Source organism: Pristiophorus japonicus, chromosome 23 (assembly GCF_044704955.1).
Source record: "Pristiophorus japonicus isolate sPriJap1 chromosome 23, sPriJap1.hap1, whole genome shotgun sequence".
In the NCBI taxonomy this organism is placed as follows: Eukaryota; Metazoa; Chordata; class Chondrichthyes; family Pristiophoridae; genus Pristiophorus; species Pristiophorus japonicus.
The window spans coordinates 39,585,727-39,601,401 of NC_091999.1; the positions used below are offsets into that span (position 1 = coordinate 39,585,727).

Genomic DNA, 15,675 nt, shown 5'->3' on the forward strand with positions numbered 1-15,675 from the left:
AGCAAACATTCCCAGGGCAAGTACACAAATGATAGATACAGAGTAAATTCCCTCTACACTGTCCTATCAGCCACTCCACGGCAGGTACAGAAAGGGTTATAATGCAGAGTAAATATCCCTCTACATTGTCCCATTAACCATTCCTAGGGTATGTAAAGCACGGGTTAGATACAGAGTAAATCTCTCTCTACTCTGTCCCATCAAACACACCCAGGGCAGGAACAACACGGGTTACATATTGAGTAAAAATCACTCTACACTGTCCCCTCAAACACTCTGTGCGAACATACCGCACAGAGTAGATACAGAGAAAAACGTGCTCTACACTATCGCATCAAAAACTGCCAGGGCAGGTACAGCACGGGTTAGACATAAATGTTTAGACTGGATGTTCCAGAATTGAGGCCTGGGCAACAGAAGGCACAGCCACAAAAGCCACCAATGGTTGAACAATTATAATCAGGGATACTCAGAAAGACTGATATCTCATGGGCGGGAGCGGCGGAGAGGTGGGGATGTTGTGGGGGCAGTGTGAGCGGGAATTTTGAAATCAAGGCGTTGCTTCACTGGAAGCCAATGTAGGTGAGTGAGCACAGGGGTGATGGGTGAGTTGGATTGGTGCGAGTTCGGACATGGGCAGCCGAGTTTTGGATCAACACTAGTTTATGTAGGTCAGAATGTGGGAGGAGTGCATTGGAATAGTCAAGTCCAGAAGTAAAAAAAGGCATGGATGAGGGCTTCAGCAGTGGATGAGCTGAGGCATGCGTGGAGATGGGCGATGTTACAGAGGTGGAAATAGGCATTCTTAGTTATTTTGTGGATATGTGGTCAAAAACTTATTTCAGGGTTAAGTATGTCACCAAGGTTGTGAACAGTCTGGTTCAGGCTCAGACAGAAGTTGGGGAGAGGGATGGAGTCGGTCACTAGGGAACGGAGCTTGTAGTAATGATGATTACAAATATCAGAATATTTCACAGGCTATCACGTGCAAAATGTATGGATCAGTTTTTAATATTCAATTGGTTTCAAAAACAGGTTAACTGATCTAGAAAGTAACGGATTTCAAATCTTATGCAAGACAGATCAATAAAGGGGTGGTTGAGAAGATTTCAGCTGAGTTTAAAGTGAGACACTGCAGTTAAGTCTACTACAACCACAACTCATGTATGCAAATGGAACAAGTTTGGGGTTTGATATGCTAGAAAGCGAACTAGGTGAGAAGTGATATAAGTTAATTAAGAAAAAGCCCTAAAAGGGAACAGTCCGTAACAGAACATCAATTAATCTCCTCTGATCATGGAGGAATCAAATATTCAACAAACTGTGTTTGAAACAAAGATAATTTATTCAACATTTATAGAGGGTATTGATCTCCAGCTTTACAATCTATATTAACGACTTGGAAAAAGGGACTGAGTGTAACATAGCCAAGTTTGCTGATGATACAAAGATCGAAGGAAAAGCAATGTGTGAGGAGGACACAACAAATCTGCAAAAGGACATAGACAGGCTAAGTGAGTGAGCAAAAATTTGGCAGATGGACTATAATGTTGGAAAGTGTGAGGTCATGCACTTTGGCAGAAAAAAATCAATGAGCAACATATTGTTTAAATGGCGAAAGATTGCAAAGTACTGCAGTACAGCAGGACCTGGGGATACTTGTGAATGAAATGCAACAGGATAGTATGCAGTTTCAGCAAGTGATCAGGAAGGCCAATGGTATCTTGGCCTTTATTGCAAAAGGGATAGGGTATAAAAGCAGGAAAATCTTGCTACAGCTATATGTGAGGCCACACCTGGAATACTGCGTGCAGTTTTGGTTTCCATATTTATGAAAGGGTATACTTGCTTTGGAGGCAGCTCAGAGAAGGTTCACTAGGTTGATTCTGGGCATGAGGGGCTTGATTTATGAGGAACAATTAAGTAGGTTGGGCCTCTACTGACTGGAATTAAGAAGAATGAAAGGTGATCTTATCAAAACGTATAAGATTCTGAGGGGGCTTGATAAGGTGGATGCAGAGAGGATGTTTCCACTGATAATGGGGAGTCTAGAATTAGAGTGCATGATCTTAGAATAAGGGGCCGCCCATTTAAAAGAGAGATGAGGATCAATTTCTTCTCTGAGGGTTGTAAATCTATGGACTTCACTGCCTCAGAGAGCTGTGGAAGTTGGGCCATTGAAGACATTTAAGACAGAAATAGACAGATTCTTAAACGATATGGGAATATTGGGGCATGGGGAGCGGGCGGGGAAGTGGAACTGAGTCCATGATCAGATCAGCCATGATCTTATTGAATGGCGGAGCAGGCTCGAGGGGCCGTATGGCCTACACCTGTTGCTATTTCTTATGTTCTTATGTTCAGGTATAGAGGTTATTAAGATACCCAGAAACAAACAAGAGCTGCCAGAATGAACATAGTTCAGTGCCCAATGCAATCACAGTACATCGTGTTCTAGTCACAAATGCAATCTTTCTCCTCAACCGATTTAAAACTGAGATGAGGAGGAATTTCTTCTCTCAGAGGGTTGTAAATCTGTGGAATTCTCTGCACCAGAGAGCAGTGGAGTCTGGATTATTGTATATATTTAAGGCGGAGATAGCCAGATTTTTGAGCGATAAGGGAGTAAAGGGTTCTGGGGAGTGGGCAGGGAATGGAGCTGAGCCTATGATCAGACCAGCCATGACCTTATTGAATGGGGAGCAGGCCCGGGGGTCTGGGTGGCCCACTCCCGCTCCGATTTCCCATGGTCATATGTACCCAGCATGCCCCGCAGGGGAGAATGTGCTGCACCCAGACTACAGGAGCTCAGTGCGCAGGCGCGGGCCCTGGCTGTGTTTGGAGCATGCACGGTTCGTGTAATGGTGGAGGAGACGCGTTTTGTACAGGCTCCCAAGAAGTGTCCTTTTCAGCGGGACAGAGTAGAGTAATGGACCAGCGGGGAGCCGGGGAGGCTTCATGAACAATCGGTGCTCGCCCCAAGCCCGGAATAATAACCGGAATATCGGCGGTTGCAGCTTTGGGTCTTTCTCCCGGTCACGGGCCCAGGCTAACGGTGGCCATCTTGGTGCAGGAAGGCATGTTCACGCCGCCAATTTGATTCACTGAGAAGCACAGCGCATGCGTGGCAATCTTGGTGCAGGAACAAAGTGAATGATGTCAGTGTCTGGAACTGAACCCAGCCAGAGTCAGCACCTTCAGGGGAGGGGAACCAGTGAGTGCAGAACTGAACCCAGCCAGAGTCAGCAACTTCAGGGGTGGGGACTCAGTGAGTGTAGAACTGAACCCAACTAGAGTCAGTACCTTCAGGGGAGGGGAACCAGTGAGTGTAGAACTGAACCCAGCCAGAGTCTGCACCTTCAGGGGAGGGGAACCAGTGAGTGTAGAACTGAACCCAGCCAGAGTCAGTACCTTCAGGGGAGGGGAACTCGTGAGTGTAGAACTGAACCCAGCCAGATTCAGCACCTTCAGGTGAGGGGAACCAGTGAGTGTAGAACTGAACCCAGCCAGAGTCAGTACCTTCAGGGGAGGGGAACCAGTGAGTGTAGAACTGAACCCAGCCAGAGTCAGTACATTCAGGGGAGGGGAACTAGTGAGTGTAGAACTGAACCCAGCCAGAGTCAGCACCTTCAGGTGAGGGGAACCAGTGAGTGTAGAACTGAACCCAGCCAGAGTCAGTACCTTCAGGGGAGGGGAACCAGTGACTGTAGAACTAAACCCAGCCAGAGTCAGCATCTTCAGTGGTGGGGAAAGAGGGGAGGGACGGAGAGGACCCAGTGATTGCAGAAATGACCCCAGCCAGAGACCGCCCCATCAGGGGAGCAGAGGTAGGGGAACCAGTGAGTGCGGAACTGAACACAGCCAGACTCAGCATCTTCAGTGGAAGTGGGGAGTGTCGACCTCAACCCAGCCACAGTCAGAACATTCAGGGGAAGAGAGGGACGGGAACCAGTGAGTGTAGAACTGAACCCAACCAGAATTGGTGGTGAAAACTGGGAGTGGAGGAGAAACAGGCTAGAAATGTGTGTTGATTTGGATTTCAGTGCTGCAGGAGGGACAATGTGTGGGACAGGGATTTACAGCTTTGGAAGAAAAAGAGAGAAAAGAATGTTAAATGGAAACTAGATGTGTATATCCTGAATTTGTGTCTTGTACTGACAGTGATGAGTTTTGTTATCTCCTTTTACATCGTATTAGAAGGGGAGATTTTCAGACAGGAAACACAAACTAAACATCGTGTCAAGATCTGATGGAGTCAATCGATTGATCAGGACCTGAATATCATCGGCCTTTGAAAGTGGAAGGAGAAATGTTTGTCTGTTCTGTCTGTGCGAAAAGATTTCAAATATCAATGTGACTGGAAAAGCACCGAGACACACACACCCGAGTGAGTGTTCCAGTGCACTGTCTGTGGAAAGAGCATTAACCAGTTACACAGCCTGAAGAAACATCGCACCATTCACAGCGGGGAGAAACTGTAAACGTGTTGTGTGTGTGGGCGAGGCTTCAACTGATCGTCCAACCTGGAGAGTCACAAGGATACCCGCACCATGGAGAAACCGTGGAAATGTGGGGACTGTGGGAAGGGATTCAGATCACCATCTGTCCTGGAAATTCATCAACACAGTCACACTGGGGAGAGGCCGTTCACCTGCTCTGAGTGTGGGAAGCGATTCACTCAGTCATCCGACCTGCTGAAACACCAGCGAGTTCACACTGGGGAGAGGCCGTTCACCTGCTCGGAGTGTGGGAAGGGATTCACTTGTTCATCCAACCTGCTGGCACACCAGCGAGTTCACACTGGGGAGAGGCCGTTCACCTGCTCTGAGTGTGGGAAGGGATTCACTCGGCCATCCCACCTGCAGTCACACCAGCGAGTACACACTGAGGAGAGGCCGTTCACCTGCTCGGAGTGTAAGAAGGGATTCACTTGTTCATCCAACCTGCTGACACACCAGCGAGTTCACTGGGGAGAGGCCATTCACCTGCTCGGAGTGTGGGAAGGGATTCACTCAGTCATCCAACCTGCTGAGACACCAGCGAGTACACACTGGGGAGAGGCCGTTCACCTGCTCGGAGTGCGGGAAGGGATTCACTCAGGCATCCCACCTGCTGAAACACCAGCGAGTTCACAAGTGATTGCAGGAGTTGGATTCTACTGTTATTGAGGCTGTTAATCACATCCCGACTGAACCATGTTCATTCTGACAGTTGGGGTTTGTCTCTGTTGATGTTAATAACCCGATAACTGGGCTGGATTTTAATATTCTGGATATATTGCTGATTGTGTTCTCAGGGATACAGTGTCCATTTAAGAAACACTGTGGGTTATCTTTCCCCTTAATTCAGCAATTCTCAACAGAAATTTACTTTGCAATAAAATTATGAACTTTTACTTTAATCCTAAATTGATCTTTGGTACAAAATCTACAATAGTGTGTGAAAGTTTCCACTGAATAAAATCTCAAATTGGAAAGAGCTTGCTGACAATTCTTAATGCCTTGCTCATTACACACAGTGGCCCCTCCATATCCTCCAGAAAGAAGGGGAATGGGAATTGATGGGAATCAGTGTACCCAAATGTTGTTGTTCCCATCTGGGTTGATCAATCGTCTCGGCACGAGAATGGAGACAAGTCCAGACCAATTCCCTACTTTTAGACTCCATCCCCTTTGCAATAAAGGCCAGCATTCAGTTTGCCTTCCTGATTATTGCTGTACCTGCATGCAAACATTTTGAGTTTCATGTACAAGAATCCCCAGATCTATCTGTATAACAGCATTTTATAATCGTCCACATCTAAATATTAATTTGCTTTTTTTTCCTACCAAAGGAAATCACCTGATATTTTACCACATTATAGTCCATCTGCCAGATTTTTGCCCACTCATTGAACCTATCTATATCCCTTTGTAGATTCTTTGCGTCCTCCTCACAACTTGCTTTCCCACCTATCTTTGTACCATCGGCAAATTTGGCTATGTTACACTCGGTCCCTTCATCCAAGTCATTAATATAAATTGTAATTAGTTGAGGCCCCAGTACTTATCACTGCGGCACCCCACTAGTTACTGTTTGCCAACCTGAAAATGACCCATTTATCCGGACTCTCTGTTTTCTGTTAGTTCAGCAATCCTCTCTTCATGCTGATATATTACACCCAACCCCGTGAGCTCTTAGCATGTGCAGTAATATTTTGTGTGGCACCTTATTGAATGCTTTCTGGAAATCAAAATATACAACATCAAATGATTCTCCCTTATCCACTCTGCTCGTTACGTCCTTAAACAACTACAGCAAATTTGTGAAACATGATTTCCCTTTCATAAAACCATGCTAACTCTGCCTAACTGCAGTATGGTTTTCTAAATGTCCTGCTAGTACTTCCTTAATGATGAACTCGAGTATTTCCCACTGACAGATGGTAGGCTAACTGATGTATAGTTTCCTGCTCTCTGTCTCCCTCCTTCCTTGAATAGGCGTGTTACATTTGCAGTTTTCCAGTCCACTGGGACCTCTCCAGAATTCAGGGAATTTTGGTGGATTACAACTAATGCATGCACTATCTCTGCAACTAATTATTTTAAGACCTGAGGATGCATGCCATCAGGTCCAGAGGACTTGTCCACCTTTAGTCACATTAGTTTGATTAGCACTTTATCTGCAGTGATAGTGATTGTTTTAAGTCATCCCCCCCAACTCCCCCTCCGCAATAGCTCCTTGGTTAGCAACTGTTGGGATGTTTTTAGTGTCCTCTACCGTGAAGCCCAATACAAAATATTCGTTCAAAATCTCTGCCATTTCCGTGTTTCCCATTAGTAATTCTCCAATGTCATCCTCTAAGCGAGCAATGTTTACTTTAGATAATCGTTTCCTTTTTATGTCCCTGTAGAAGCTCTTACTGTCTGTTTTTATATTTCTTGCTAGTTTGCTCTCATCTGCTATCTTCTCTGTCTTTTTCATTTTTTAGTCGTCCTTTGCAGGTTTCTAAAAATTCCCAATCCTCTGGCCTTCCACTGTCCTTCACAACATTATCTGCCATTTATTCCAATTTGATACCATCCTTTACTTCCATGACGACACTTGTTGCACACGTGATTGACCAGGACACGAGAAGTGTGGTTGCTCCACAACGACAGGGTTTCATCTGTTTCAACAGAAACAACTACACTGTGTTATTTCCAGAAATAATTCCCGCTGTCTGGCCTGAATGAATCCATGTCACTACCAAATGCTGCAATGTTTCCTCCACCCCACAGAGTTCCATCTGTTTAAAGCCACGACAGAAATGTCCCATTTCCTCCTGGAGTTTGAGGGACATCAACTTTAACAATGGGGCAAAGTTTCAGCCAATGAGCGAGATCCAGAACCAGCCCAGCCCACTGGGGGCTGCAAGCCCCACCTCTCGCACACTGCAATTGCTTGGAGGATCAACCGCCTGCCTGGTCCTCCAGCCCCGCCCCCACTCTCCCTATTGGTCGGGAGCTGCCGTCAATCAGCCGGGCAGTGTGAGCTGAGCATGCACAGTGGGTGAGTCAGCAGGTGATAGATGGGCGGAGGGAGGGAGCGGGTTAATAAAGAACGCGCTTATTTGTACTGCCAAAATGGCCGCCACGCCGCACCCTTTGTCAATGATTGGTCCCTTGGAGGATAAGCCACACCCTGAGATTTCACTGGAATGTGTAACTGGAACCGCCCATCCCAAGGTCTCACTGACTTTGCAAATTGTAACTTGATCCACTTTGAATTCCTGAAGCGACAGAGGACAGAGCTCCCCATAAGATAGCAAGGGCCAGCCAAAGTACCTTGCCCCCATCCCAGTGCATGCCTCCCCCAGCAGAAGGGCGTTACCGCAGTCCCAATACATGCCTCCCCCAGCCGAAATGCTTTACCCCAGTCCCAATACATGCCTCCCCTAGCAGAAGGGCGTTACCGCAGTCCCAAGATATGCCTCCCCCAGCTGAATTCCTTACACCAGTCCCAGTGCATGCCTCACCCAGCAGAAGTGCCCGACACTAGTCCCATTGCATTGCTCCTCCCGCCGAAGTGTCTTACCACCGTCCAAGTATATGCCTCCCACAGCCAAAGTGCCTTACCCCAGTACCAGTATAAGCCTCCCCCAGCTGAAGTGCCTTACCCCAGTCCTAGTAAATGCCTCCCCCAGGCAAAGTGCCTTAGCCCAGTCAGAGTGCATGCCTCCCCAGCCGAAGTGCCTTACCCCAGTCAGAGTGCATGCCTCCCCCAGCCGAAGTGCCTTACCCCAATCAGAGTGCATGCCTCCCCCAGCCGAAGTGCCTTACCCCAGTCAGAGTGCAGGCCTCCCCCAGCCAAAGTGCCTTACCCTCGTCCCATTGCATTTCTACCTCATCCGAAGTGAGTGTCTTACCACCGTCCCTATATATGCCTCCCCCAGCCAAAGTGCCTTACCAAAGTTCAAGTGCATGCCTCCCCCAGCCGAAGTGCTTTACCCCAGTCACAGTGTATGCCTCCCCCAGCCGAAGTGCCTGACACCAGTCCCAGTACATGCCTCCCACAGCCGAAGTGCCTTTTCCCAGTCAGAGTGCATGCCTCCCCCAGCCGAAGTGGCTTACCACCGTCCCAGCATATTCCTCCCCCAGGCAATGTGCCTTGCCCCAGTCCCAGTGTATGCCTCCCCCAGCCAAAGTGCCTTACCCCAGTCACAGTATATGCCTCCCCAGCAGAAGTAACTTATCCCAGTCCTAGTGCATGCCTCCCCCAGCCGAAGTGCCTTACCCCAGTCCCATTGCAGGCCTCCCCCAGCCGAAGTGCCTTACCCCAGTCCCAATATATGCTCCCCCAGCCGAAGTGCCTAACCCCAGTCCCAGTGAATGCCTCCCCCAGCCGAATTTCCTTACCCCAGTCCCTCTGTATCCCTCCCCAGATGACGTGCTTTATCCCAGTCAAAGTGCATGCCTCCCCCATTTGAAATGCCTAACCGCAGTCCCAGTGTATGCCTCCACCAGTTGAAGTGCCTTAATCCAGTCCGAGTGCACACCTCTGCCAGCCGAAGTCCCTTACACCCATGCCAGTGCATGCCTCTCCCAGCCAAAGGACCTTGTCCCAGTCCCAGTATATGCCTCCAACAACCGAAGTGCCTTAAACCAGTCGCAGTTTATGCCTATCCCAGCCGAAGTGCATTACCTCAGTCTCAGTATATGCCTCCCCCAGCCGAAGTGCCTAACCCAGTCGCAGTACATGCGTCCCCCAGCCGAAGCGCCTCACCAAAGTTCAAGTGCATGCCTTCCCCAGCTGTGGTGCCTTACCCCAGTCACAGTATGTGCCTCCCCCAGCTGAAGTGCCTGACCCCAGTCCCATTGCATGCCTCCCCCAGCCAAAGTCCCTTACCCCAGTCACAACATATGCCTCCCCCAGCCGAAGTGCCTTATCCCAGTCACAGTGCATGCCTCCCCCAGCCGAAATGCCTTATCCCAGTCACAGTGCATGCCTCCCCCAGCTGAAGTGCCTTACCCCAGTCCAAGTATATGCCTCCCCCAGCCGAAGTGCCTTACAGCAATCCCAGTGCAAGCCTCCCCCAGCCAAAGTGCCTTATCGCAGTCCAAGTGAATGCCTCCCCCAGCCGACGTACTTTACCCCAGTCCCAATTTATCCCTCCCTCAGTTGAAGTGCCTTATCCCAGTCCCAGTGTTAGCGTCCCCCAGTTGACATGCCTTACGCCAGTCACAGTATATGCCTCCCCCAGTTAAAGTACCTTACCCCAGTCCTAGTGCATGCCTCCCCCAGCCGAAGTGCCTTACCCCAGTCCCAGTGCAGGCGTCCCCCAGCTGAAGTGCCTTACCCCTGTCCCAATATATGCTCCCCCAGCCGAAGTGCCTAACCCCAGTCCCAGTTCATGCCTCCCCCATCCGAAATGCCTTAACCCAGTCAGAGTGCATGCCTCCCCCAGCTGAAGTGCCTTACACCAGTCCCAGTGAATGCCTCCCCCAGCCGAATTGCCTTACCCCAGTCCCTCTGTATCCCTCCCCAGATGACGTGCCTTATCCCAGTCAAAGTGCATGCCTCCCCCATTTGAAATGCCTAACCGCAGTCCCAGTGCATGCCTCCCCCAGCCGAAGTGCCTTATCCCAGTCCCAGTGTATCCCTCCCACAGTTGAAGTGCCTTAGCCCAGTCCCAGTTTATGCCTCGCCCAGTTGAAGTGTCTTACTCCAGTCCCAGTGTTAGCATCCCCCAGTTACAGTGGCTTACCCCAGTGCCAGTGTATCCCTTCCTCAGTTGAAGCGCCTTACCCCAGTCCAGTGTATCCCTGCCCCAGTTGAAGTGCCTTACCCCATTCCCAGCATATGCCTCCCCCAGCTGAAGTGCATTACCCCAGTCTCAGTATATGCCTCCCCCAGCCAAAGTGCCTTAATCCAGTCCCATTGCATGCCTCCCCCAACCAAAGTGCCTTACCCCAGTCACAACATATGCCTCCCCCAGCCGAAGTGCCTTATCCCAGTCACAGTGCATGCCTCCCCCAGCCGAAGTGCCTTATCCCAGTCACAGTGCATGCCTCCCCCAGCTGAAGTGCCTTACCCCAGTCCAAGTACATGCCTCCCCCAGCCGAAGTGCCTTACAGCAGTCCCAGTGCAAGCCTCCCCCAGCCAAAGTGCCTTAACGCAGTCCAAGTGAATGCCTCCCCCAGCCGACGTACTTTACCCCAGTCCCAGTGTTATCATCCCCCAGTTGAAGTGCCTTACCACAGTCCCAGTGTATCCTTCCACCAGTTAAAGTGCCTTAAACCAGTCCCAGTGAATACCTCCCCAAGCCAAAGTGCCTTACCGCAGTCCCAGTGCATGCCTCCCCCAGTTGAAGTACATTACACAAGTCCCAGGTATCCCTCCACCTGTTGAAGTGCGTTATCCTAGTCCCAGTGTATTCCTCCCCCAGCCGAAGTGCCTTACCCCAGTCCCACTGTATCTCTCCAGCCGTTGAAGTACATTACCCTAGACCCAGTGCATGCTTCCCCCAGCCGAAGTGCCTTACCCCAGTCCCAGTATATGCCTCACCCAGCCAAAGTGCCTTAAACCAGTCCCAGTGAATGCCTCCACAAGCCAAAGTGCCTTACCCCAGTCCCAGTGTATCCCTCCACCAGATGAAGTGCCTTACTGCAGTCCCAGTGCATGCCTCTCCCAGTTGAAATGCCTAACCGCAGTCCCAGTGTATGCCTCCACCAGTTGAAGTGCCTTACTCCAGTCCGAGTGCACACCTCTGCCAGCCGAAGTCCATTAGATGCCTCTCCCAGCCAAAATGCCTTGTCCCAGTCCCAGTATGTGCCTCCAGCAACCAAAGTGCCTAAAAGCAGTCGCAGTTTATGCCTATCCCAGCCAAAGTGCCTTACCCCAGTCCCAGTGCATGCCTCCCCCAGCCGAAGTGCCTTGCCACAGTGTGAGTGCAAGCTACCCCCAGTGAAAGTATTTTACCCCATCCCAGTGCATGCCTCCCCCAACCGTCGTGCCTTACCCCAATCCCAGTGTATCCCTCCCCCAGTTGAAGTGCCTTAGCCCAGTTCCAGTTTATGCCTCCCCCATTTGAAGTGTCTTATTCCAGACCCAGTCTAGCCCTCCCACAGTTGAAGTGCCTTTCCTCCAGTCCCAGGGAATCCCTCCCCCAGTTGAAGTGCCTTACCCCAGTCCCTGTGTATCCCTCCACCAGTTGAAGTGTCTTACTCCACTCCCAGTGTTAGCATCCCCCAGTTGAAGTGCCTTACCCCAGTGCCAGTGTATCCCTCCCTCCGTTGAAGTGCCTTACCCCAGTGCCAGTGTATCTCTCCCTCAGTTGAAGTGCCTTACCCCAGTGCCAGTGTAACCCTCTCTCTGTTGAAGTGCCTTACCCCAGTCCCTGTGTCTGCCTCCCCCAGTTGAAGTACCTTGTTCCTGTCCCAATGTATCCCTCCCCCAGTTGAAGTGCCTTACCCCAGTGCCAGTGTATCCCTCCCTCAGTTGAAGTGCCTTATCCCGGTCCAGTGTATCCCTTCCCCAGTTGAAGTGCCTTACCCCAGTCCCATTATATGCGTCCCCCAGCCGTAGTGCCTTACCCCAGTCCCAGGGTATCCCTCCCCAGCTGAAGTGCCTGAGCCCAGTCCCGGTGTAAGCCTCCCGCAGTTGAAGTGCCTTATTCCAGACCCAGTGTATCCCTCCCACAGTTGAAGTGCCTTTCCTCCAGTCACAGTTTATCGCTCCCCAGCTGAAGTTTCTTACTCCAGTGCCAGTTTATCCCTCCCGCAGTTGAAGTGCCTTACCCCAGTGCAAGTTTATCCCTCCCCCAGTTGAAGTGCCTTACCCCAGTGCATGTTTATCCCTCCCCCAGTTGAAGTGCCTTACCCCAGTCCCAGTATATGCCTCCCCCAGTTGAAGTGCCTTACCCCAGTCCCAGTGCATGCCTCCTCAGCCAAAGTGCCCTACCCCAATCCCAGTATATACCTCCCCCAGCTGTGGTGGCTGAACAGTCCAATATGAGAGCCACTGACTTGTCACAGATGGGACAGATAGTCGTTGAGGGAACGGGTAGGTGGGACTGGTTTGTGTACGCTCTTTCTGCTGCCTGCACTTGATTTCTGCATGCTCTCGGCGTTGAGACTCGAGGTGTTCAGAGAATTACTATCTCCTAAGCCTCATCATCATCATCATAGACAATCCCTCGAAATTGAGGAAGAAATGCTTCCACTCTAAAAGTGAGTTCTCAGGTGATTGTACAGTGCAATATGGGAATTATAGTCACTGTCACTGGTGGGACAGACAGTCGTTGATGGAAAGTCTGGGTGAGGAGTCTGCTTTGCCAGATGCTCCTTCCGCTACCTTTGCTTGTTTTCTGCATGCTCTCGGCGATGAGACTCGATGTGTTCAGTGCCCTCCTGGATGCTCTTCCTTCGCTTATGGTGGACTTTGGCCAGGGATTCCAAGGTGCCTAATATCCTACTGACGATCCCAACCACTAACCCCAATCCTAACAAATAACCACAACCACTAAACACTAAACCCGCGCCCAAACCCAGTCCCGAATCAAAGGTTGTTCACAGGGATCAGTGGAGGAGCTAAAGACCCGATAATGGAAGTATTTCAACAATTATCTTGATGCAAGAAATTCTGCAAGCTATGTTAGTAACAAGAAATTATATCAACAAAACTATTAAATCAGGAAAGACAGTTAAAAAGATCACACATTTCAAAGACGATTACATATAGTAACCACATTCAAAAAGCGTTAAACAATGTACAAAATAATAGATTTCCAGTCTTAAGCAACATAGTTCTTTCAATGGTTGCTTGAAAGGAATGTCATATGAGTGTAATGTGAAACATTCCGGTTCAGTTTCTGACACCCACAAGCCGTATACTCAAAGAGAACAACCTTGGGATTTGATATCATAAAAGATCAACTGGGGGAGAAGTGAAATAATCTACAGTAAGAAAAGGCTTCAAAATGGAACAGTCGGTAACAGAACATTAATTAGTTATTATTATGGAGAAATCAAACATTCGACACACTGTCTTTGAACCAAGCTGATTTATTCAATATTTATAGAAACATAGAAACATTGAAAATAGGTGCAGGAGTAGGCCATTCGGACCTACGAGCCTGCAATGAGTACATGGCTGAACATGCAACTTCAGTACCCACTTCCTGTTTTCTCACCATACACCTTGATCCCCCTAGTAGTAAGGACTACATCTAATTCCTCTTTGAATATATTTAGTGAATTGGCCTCAACAACTTTCTGTGGTAGAGAATTCCACAGGTTCACCACTCTCTGGGTGAAGAGGTTTCTCCTCATCTCGGTCCTAAATGGCTTACCCTTATCCTAAGACTGTAACCCCTGGTTCTGGACTTCCCCAACATTAATAAGAACATAATAACAAAAGAACATAAGAATTAGGAACAGGAGTGGGCCATCTAGTCCCTCGAGCCTGCTCCGCCACCCAACAAGATCACGGCTGATCTGGCTGTGGACTCAGCTCCACTTACCCGCCCGCTCCCCATAACCCTTAATTACCTGACTGGTTAAAAATCTATCGATCTGTGATTTGAATATATTCAATGAGCTCGCCTCAACTGCTTCCTTGGGCAGAGAATTTCACAGATTCACAACCCTCTGGGAGAACAAATTCCTTTTCAACTCGGTTTAAAATTGGCTTCCCCGTATTTTGAGGCTGTGCCCCCTAGTTCTAGTCTCCCCGACCAGTGGAAACAACCTCTCTGCCTCTATCCTGTCTATCCCCTTCATTATTTTAAATGTTTCTATAAGATCACCACTCATCCTTCTGAACTCCAACGTGTAAAGACCCAGTCTACTCAATCTATCATCATAAGGTAACCCCCTCTTCTCCGGAATCAGCATCGTGAATCGTCTCTGTACCCCTTCCAAAGTATTCCTTAAGAAAGGTGACCAAAACTGCACGCAGTACTCCAGGTGCGGCCTCACCAATACCCTGTACAGATGCAGCAGTACCTCCCTGCTTTTGTACTCCATCCCTCTCGCAATGAAGGCCAACATTCCATTCGCCTTCCTGATTACCTGCTGCACCTGCAAACCAACTTTTGGGGATTCATGCACGAGGACAAGGCCGTGTGGCCTAATGGGAAAGGCGTCTAACTGCGATTGTATCTGTGATATTATCAGATGATTGCAGGTTCGAGTCCTACCGTGGTCAGTTAATTCGCTGCGTGAACTGTCATGTTCTTTATCCAAAAAGAGTTTCATGCACGAGGACCCCCAGGTCCCTCTGCACTGCAGCATGTTGTAATTTCTCCCCATTCAAATAAAATTCCCTTTTACTGTTTTTTGTCCCAAGGTGGATGAACTCACATTTTCCGACATTGTATTCCATCTGCCAAACCTTAGCCCATTCGCTTAACCTATCTAAATCTCTTTGCAGCCTCTCTGTGTCCTCACACAACCCGCTTTCCCACTAATCGTTGTGTCATCTGCAAATTTTGTTACACTACACTCTGTCCCTTCTTCCAAGTCATCTATGTATATTGTAAACAGTTGTGGTCCCAGCACTGATCCCTGTGGCACACCACTAACCACCGAGTTCCAACCCAAAAAGGACCCATTTAACCCGACTCTCTGCTTTCTGTATGCCAGCCAATTCTCGATCCATGCTAATACATTTCCTCTGACTCCGCGTACATTTATCGTCTGCAGTAACCTTTTGTATGACACCTTATTGCATGCCTTTTGGAAATCTAAATACACCACATCCATCGGTACAACTCTATCCATCATGCTCTTTGTATCCTCAAAGAATTCCAATAAATTAGTTACACGTCATTTCCCCTTCATGAATCCATCTTGTGTCTGCTTGATTGCACTATCCCTATATAAATGTCCCGTTATTTCTTCCTTAATGATAGCTTCAAGCATTTTCCCCACTACAGATGTTAAACGAATCGGCCTATAGTTACCTGCTTTTTGTCAGCCCCCTTTTTTAAACAGAGGCGTTACATTAGCTGCTTTCCAATCCGATGGCACCTCCGCAGAATCCAGAGAATTTTGGTAGATTATAACGAAAGCATTTGCTATAACTTCCGCCATCTCTTTTAATACCCTGGGATGCATTTCATCAGGACCAGGGGACGTGTCTACCGTGAGTCCCATTAGCCTGCCCAGCACTACCCCACTAGTGAAAGTGATTATCTCAAGGTCCTCCCTTCCC

The 15,675-nt window shown here is 48.9% G+C and overlaps 1 long non-coding RNA gene across 2 annotated transcripts in view; it reads left to right on the top strand.

The window, feature by feature from the left end:
* The window catches only part of LOC139235352 (uncharacterized), a 59,070-nt gene that overhangs the window by 33,286 nt on the left and 10,109 nt on the right, over positions 1 to 15,675 (top strand). Inside the window, exon 3 of one of the 2 annotated variants that reach the window (XR_011588461.1) lies at positions 4,198 to 4,239. The exons of the other annotated variant lie outside the window; for it this stretch is intronic. This is a non-coding gene — a long non-coding RNA (uncharacterized lncRNA). Of the gene's footprint in view, positions 1 to 4,197; positions 4,240 to 15,675 lie in introns of those variants that run through there. 2 annotated transcript variants of the gene reach the window in all.